The sequence below is a fragment of the Thamnophis elegans genome, chromosome 17 (genome assembly GCF_009769535.1).
Source record: "Thamnophis elegans isolate rThaEle1 chromosome 17, rThaEle1.pri, whole genome shotgun sequence".
In the NCBI taxonomy this organism is placed as follows: Eukaryota; Metazoa; Chordata; class Lepidosauria; order Squamata; family Colubridae; genus Thamnophis; species Thamnophis elegans.
The window spans coordinates 13751321-13759011 of NC_045557.1; positions in this window are offsets into that span (position 1 = coordinate 13751321).

The window sequence follows — 7691 nt, forward strand, 5'->3', positions numbered from 1 at the left end:
GCGCACCCGGAGATCAACAGGTAGCCAGCGCAGCTCGCGGAGGATAGGTGTTATGTGGGCGAACCGAGGTGCACCCACAATCACTCGCGCGGCTGCATTCTGGACTAGCTGAAGTCGCCAGATGCTCTTCAAGGGCAGCCCCATGTAGAGCACATTGCAGTATTCCAGCCTAGAGGTCACAAGGGCCCAAGTGACTGTTGTGAGAGCCTCCCGATTCAGATAGGGTCGCAATTGGCGCACCAGGCGAACTTGGGCAAATGCCCCCCTGGTCACAGCCGTCAGATGATGGTCGAAGGTCAGCTGTGGGTCCAGGAGGACTCCCAAGTTGCGAACCCTGTCTGAGGGGTATAAAGTTTGACCCCCCCCAGCCTGAGTGATGGAACACTAGCCAAATTGTTGGGAGGGAAACACAACAGCCACTCGGTTTTCTCCGGGTTGAGTACAAGCTTGTTAGCCCTCATCCAGTCCCTAACGGCTTCAAGACCCCGGCTCATCACGTCCACCGCTTCATTGAGTTGGCACGGGGCAGACAGATACAGCTGGGTATCGTCTGCATATTGATGGTATCTTATCCCGTGCCTCCGAATGATCTCGCCCAGCGGTTTCATGTAGATGTTAAATAGTAGGGGGGATAAGACCGAACCCTATGTTAGGGGCCTAGGGGTCGATCTCTGCCCCCCAACTAACACCGACTGCGGCCTGTCCGAGAGGTAGGAGGAGAACCACTGCAAGACAGTGCCTCCCACCCCCACCTCCCGCAGTCGTCGCAGAAGGATACCATGGTCGATGGTATCGAAAGCCGCCAAGAGGTCAAGGAGAACCAGAATGGAGGCATGGCCTCCATCCCTGGCTCTCCAGAGATCATCGGTCAATGCGACCAAAGCGGTTTCTGTGCTGTAACCAAGTCTGAAGCCCAACTGGAAGGGGTCAAGGTAACTGGTTTCCTCCAAGGACCGTTGAAGCTGGAAGGCCACCACCTTCTCAACAACCTTCCCTACAAAGGGGAGGTTGGAGACTGGACGGTAATTGTTGAGAACAGCTGGATCCAAAGATGGCTTCTTCAGGAAGGGTCTCACCACCGCCGCTTTGAGTGCGGCAGGGAAGTGCCCCTCCCGAAGAGAGGCGGTGACAACCGCCTGGATCCAGCCTCGTGTCACCTCACTGCTGTTAGCGACCAGCCAGGAGGGACACGGGTCCAGTACACAGGTGGAGGCACTCACAGCTCTCATGGCCTTGTCCACGTCCCCAGGGGCAACATCCTGAAACTCAACCCAGGGGTGGTCAACTAATTCATCCTCTTGTGCCTCGGTTGGATCTGCAGAGATGGAGTCCAAATCCGACCGAAACCGAGCAACTTTGTCCGCTAAGAATTGGGCATAATCCTCAGCCCTACCCTGCAAGGGTTCCCCCGTATCCCTCCTATTTAGGAGGGAACGGGTTATCCTAAACAGGGCGGCTGGGCGAGACTCAGCGGACGCAACCAAGGTGGCAATATAAGATCTTTTTGCTGCCCTAAGTGCCCTGATGTACTCCTTGGTGCAAGTTGTTAAGAGTGCTCGGTTCGATTCGGATTTATCGGACCTCCATAGGTGCTTTAGGCGTCTCCTCCGGCGCTTCCTCTCCCGGAGCTCCTCGGTGAACCAAGGAGGCCTCTGGGATCGGCCGCCTCGGAGGGGCCGTAGTGGCGCAATCCGGTCAAGGGTCTCTGATGCTGCCGAGTGCCAGGCAGCAACCAGAGTCTCCACCGGATTGTGGGCGAGAGTATCAGGAATGACCCCAAGCTCCGTCTGGAACCTCAGGGGGTCCATAAGTCGCCTGGGGCGGAACCACTTGGTCGGTTCCTCCTCCCTACAGTGGGGGTTTGGCCTCCGAAAGTCAAGCCTCAGTAGGCAGTGGTCTGACCACGACAGGGGTATGATCTCATTACCCCTCAGACCAAGATCACAAGTCCACTGCTCCGAGAGAAATACGAGGTCGAGCATGTGACCTGCTGAGTGGGTTGGGCCCCGAATTACCTGGGTCAAGCCCATGGCCGTCATGGAAGCCATGAACTCCTGCGCCCCGTCAGAGTGTTCACCGAGCGAAGGCAAATTGAAGTCCCCCAAGACCATAAGTCTGGGGATCTCAATTGCTAGTTCGGCTACCGACTCGAGGAGCGAGGGGAGGGCTGATGCAACGCTGTTGGGAGGCAGGTACGTTAACAGCAGACCCACTTGACCCTTGAGGTCCAACTTCACCAGCAGGGACTCACACCCGACAAGCTCCGGAGCAGGGATCCTACGAGGTACTAATGACTCCCGGATAACCATAGCCACACCGCCACCCCTTCCCTGGGCTCTCGGCTGATGAAGCACCTGAAATCCTTCTGGGCACATCTCTACGAGGGGGACTCCTCCCTCTGGGCCCAGCCAGGTTTCAGTAATACATGCCAGGTCTGCCCTCTCGTCTAAAATTAAGTCCCGGACGAGGGGAGCCTTATGAACAACAGACCTGGCATTTAGCGACAACAGCCTGAGACCAGGGTCCTGATTACTCGCGCCATCTGGCCTCAGAGTAGAACTCATAGGGCCGTAAGGAGGGATCTCTGTGACTTAGCGAGCCCTCCTTCCCCGGTAATGGTCAGCCCTAAAGTCCCCGCCATATCTGCCCCTCCCTGTTACGACCGTAATGCTCCGGCCCACTCCCGTGTCCGTGGTCCCCCCGACCACCCCAGTGACCCCCGCATTCCCCGGCAGGTCCTCCGAATCAAGCATACTCATCCGTTCACCCAAACAATCCCCACGTAATGATTAAAAACACAAAAAATACAGCAATAATAGGTAGTAAAAGTGGGCACATTCGCTCAATCACATACATATCCCATACAAAGAAGGAAAAAAAAGAAAAAGAAAAGGGAGGAAACAAGAATTTAGAATTTAGAATTTAGAATTTTATTAGAATTTGTAGGCCGCCCTTTTCCCTGAGGGGACTCAGGGCGGCTCACACAAAAACTGGGAAGGGGAAATGCAGACAGTAGGACAAACATGTAATAAAATAGCAAGCAACATACATTCATCATTCGGGAGGGGTAACTATCCTATCCCCAGGCCTGACGGGCGAGCCAGTTCTTCAAGGCTATGCGGAAGGCTTGGACGGTGGAGAGGGTACGAATCTCCACGGGGAGCTCGTTCCAAAGGGTCGGGGCTACTGCTGAGAAGGCCCTCCTCCTTGTAGTTGCCAGCCGACATTGGCTGGCCGATGGGATACGGAGGAGGCCTAATCTATGGGATCTTATCGGTCGCAGGGATGTAATTGGCAGAAGGCGGTCTCTCAAGTATCCAGATCCACTGCCATGTAGGGCTTTATGGGTGATTAATAGCACCTTGAAGCGCATCCGGAGATCAACAGGTAGCCAGCGCAGCTCGCGGAGGATAGGTGTAATGCGGGTGAATCGGGGTGCACCCGCGATCACTCGCGCGGCTGCATTCTGCACTAGCTGAAGTCGCCGGATGCTCCTCAAGGGCAGCCCCATGTAGAGCACATTGCAGTATTCCAGCCTAGAGGTCACAAGGGCCCGAGTGACTGTTGTGAGAGCCTCCCGATTCAGGTAGGGTCGCAACTGGCGCACCAGGCGAACCTGGGCGAATGCCCCCCTGGTCACAGCCGTCAAGTGGTGGTCAAATGACAGCTGTGGATCCAGGAGGACTCCCAAGTTGCGAACCCTCTCTGAGGGGTATAAAATTTGACCCCCCAGCCTGAGTGGTGGAATAGTAGCCAAATCTTTGGGAGGGAAACACAACAGCCACTCGGTCTTTTCTGGGTTGAGCACAAGCTTGTTAACCCTCATCCAGTCCATAACGGCCTCAAGGCCCCGGCTCATCACGTCTACCGCTTCATTGAGTTGGCACGGGGCGGACAGATACAATTGAGTATCGTCCGCATATTGATGGTATCTAATCCCGTGCCTGCGGATGATCTCTCCCAGCGGTTTCATGTAGATGTTGAATAGTAGGGGGGATAAGACTGAGCCCTGAGGCACCCCATAATTTAGGGGCCTAGGGGACGATCTCTGCCCCCCCACTAACACCGACTGTGACCTGTCCGAGAGGTAGGAGGAGAACCACCGTAGCACGGTGCCTCCCACTCCCACCTCCCGCAGTCGTCGCAGAAGGATACCATGGTCGATGGTATCGAAAGCCGCTGAGAGGTCAAGGAGGACCAGGATGGAGGAACGTCCTTCATCTCTGGCTCTCCAGAGATCATCCATCAATGCAACCAAAGCGGTTTCTGTGCTGTAACCGGGCCTGAAGCCTGACTGGAAGGGGTCTAGGTAGTTTGCTTCCTCCAAGGACCGTTGGAGCTGGAAGGCCACCACCTTCTCAACAACCTTCCCCAGAAAGGGAAGGTTGGAGACTGGACGATAGCTATTAAGAACAGCTGGATCCAAGGATGGTTTCTTCAGGAGGGGTCTCACCACCGCCGCTTTCAGTGTGGCGGGGAAGTTCCCCTCCCGAAGGGAGGCGGTTACAACCGCCTGGATCCAGCCTCGTGTCACCTCACTGCAGTTAGTAACCAGCCATGAGGGACACGGATCCAGGACGCAGGTGGAGGTACTTACAGCTCTCATGGCCTTGTCCACATCCCCGGGGGTAACGTCCTGAAACTCAACCCAGAGCTGTTCTACTTGGTCCCCCTGCGCCTCGGCTGGAACTGCAGGGGTGGAGTCCAAGTCCGACCGAAACCGAGCAATTTTGTCCGCTAAGAATTGGGCATATTCTTCAGCTCTGCCCTGCAAGGGTTCCCCCGCCTCCCTTTTGTTCAATAGGGAGCGGGTTATCCTAAACAGGGCGGCTGGACGGGACTCAGCGGATGCTACCAGGGTGGCTATGTGCGATCTTTTTGCTGCCCTAAGTGCCCTGGTGTATTCCCTGGTGCAGGTGGTTACCATTGCCCGGTTCGATTCGGACTTATCGGACCTCCAACGGTGCTCTAGGCATCTCCTCCGGCGCTTCATCTCCCGGAGTTCCTCGGTAAACCAAGGGGGTCTCCGGGATCCGCCGCCTCGGAGGAGCCGCAGTGGCGCAATCCGGTCGAGGGCCTCCGACGCTGCCGAGTGCCACGCAGCAGCCAGAGTCTCCACCGGACTGTGGGCGAAAGTGTCAGGAATAACCCCAAGCTCTGTCTGGAACCTTGACGGTTCCATAAGACGCCTGGGGCGGAACCACCTGGTCGGTTCCTCCTCCCTACAGTGGGGGTTTGGCCTCCGGAAGTCGAGCCTCAGTAGGCAATGGTCTGACCACGACAGGGGTATGATGTCACTCCCCCTCAGACCAAGATCACAAATCCACTGCTCCGAGAGAAATACGAGGTCAAGCATGTGTCCCGCTGAATGGGTTGGGCCCCGAATTACTTGGGTCAAGCCCATGGCTGTCATGGAAGCCATGAACTCCTGCGCCCCATCAGAGTTTTCACCGAGCGACGGCAAATTAAAGTCCCCCAGGACCATCAACCTAGGGAACTCAATTGCCAGCTCGGCTACCGACTCGAGGAGCGAGGGGAGGGCTGCTGCAACGCTGTTGGGAGGCAGGTACGTTAGCAGCAGACCCACTTGACCCTTGAGGTCCAACTTTAACAGCAAAGACTCACACCCGACAATCTCCGGAGCAGGGACCCTACGAGGAACTAACGACTCTCGGATAACAGCGGCCACACCCCCACCCCTTCCCTGGGCTCTCGGCTGATGCAGCACCTGAAATCCTTCTGGGCACAGCTCTACAAGGGGGACTCCTCCCTCTGGGCCCAGCCAGGTTTCAGTAATACATGCCAGGTCTGCCCTCTCGTCTAAAATTAAGTCCCGGACGAGAGGAGCTTTATGTACAACAGACCTGGCATTTAGCGACAACAGCCTGAGACCAGGGTCCTGACTGCTTGCGCCATCTGGTCTTGGAGTGGGACTCCTAGGGCCGGAAGGAGGGATCTCTGTAATGTAGCGAACCCTCCTTCCCCGGTAATGGCCTGCCCTAAAGTCCCCGCCGTATCTGCCCCTCCCTGTTACGACCGCAATACCCCGACCCTCTCCCGTGTCTCTGGTCCCCTCAACCACCCCCGTGGCCCCCGCAACTCCCGGCAGGTCCTCCGAATCACGCGTACTGATACACTCCCCCAAACAGTCCCCACGTAAGAAGTTAAAAACACAAAATTTACAACAATATGATCATAAAAGTGGGACATTCATTCATCTCAAGCATACCTCATGCATAGCCCATACAAGGAAAGAAGAGAAAGATGAAAGAAAAGAAAGAAATTATAAATTATAGATTGCGCAAAAAATTGATTAGTTTAAAGTGCGAATAGTTCTGGGAAGGTCCAAAAAAGTCCAAGATGATTGAGGCAAGGAGAGGGCCTTCTATGTACTGTAAGTACCCCCGCTCGGCCAGTAATGGCGCTATCTGTGGTAGCAGGTCCAAGGCGGCATCAGGCAACAGTGGCCGTGGCAGATGAAAGTGCAGATAAAAGAGCAGATGAAGATATACTCCAAGAAGTCCAAAAGCCGCATTCCAAGAGGAGTCTAATCTCGCCCAGCAAAAGGCCCTGCGATGGCGACGGCCCAGTGGAGGGGGGAATGCACCAACAGGGGAGGCCAAGCCGAGGGGAGAGGAAGGGGGGTGCAATAGCAGCAGATGAAGACAGCCTCCCATTCTCTCCCAGTGCTGTTCCAGGCTAACCGCCTTCTCCCCGGGGCGATGAATAATCCAATGCAAGTCCACAGCAGCCAAAACACAGACGAGACAAAGAAAGTAGCATAAAAAGGGGGGGGGGGAGATTCTCTCAGCCAGCAAGTGGAGGAGAGTCAAGGCTCTCTCAGGTCAGCCGGGTCACAACGAACCTCCAACAATAGTTACCCAACGTCTCTGGCCGACTTGGGCCGCAACGCCTTCCAAGCGGCACCTGGGCGGTGTCTTTAAACGCCGCGCTAATCAGCTGGGCCGCGGCGTCTTCCGGGCGTCCCCGAACGGCGTCAGCGTCTTTCGCAAAAGGCAGCCTCGGAGAGCAGAATCTCTCCAGTCCGCTGCCTGCACCAGACTCTCCGTAAAATCGCTCGTGCCCTGATCTCTCTTCAGGCTCCGAACGGCACCCGGGCGGTGTCTTTAAGCGCCTCACTAATCAGCTGAGCCGCGGCGTCTTCCGGGCACCTCCGAGCGGCGTCGGCGTTTTTCGTGGAAGGCAGCCTTGGAGAGCAAAATCTCTCCAGTCCGTTGCCAGCACCAGACCCTCCGAGAAATCGCCCGTGCCCTGGTCTCTCTCAAGCTCGATTTCTGGGGGCAATTTCTCTTCTTTGGCTATTTTTCCCATGTGAACGCCGGAGCGAAAAGCCCGGCAGCCATATTCCTTCGCACATGCGCACAGAAGGATTACGCAGCTTCTTAGAAATGCGGTTCAGGTAGCTGTACACCAACCGTGGGATATAGGGTACGTAGATGGTATATCACGTTCTTGGACGGTATAATAATGGGGGGTCCAGAGTCTGAAAGTCCAAAGTCTAAGGTCCAGGGAGGCCAAGGTGGGTCGTAAGGAGAGGGGAAGTATGTTAAGAACATTAAATCCCCTCTTATAGATTTTTCCACCTGATGGTAAGGTGGTGATAGTAGTCCGGAACAGTCCCCAAGGGTTCAGTGAGTCAGTCGACCAGGTGGGCGCAAAACTATCTAAAG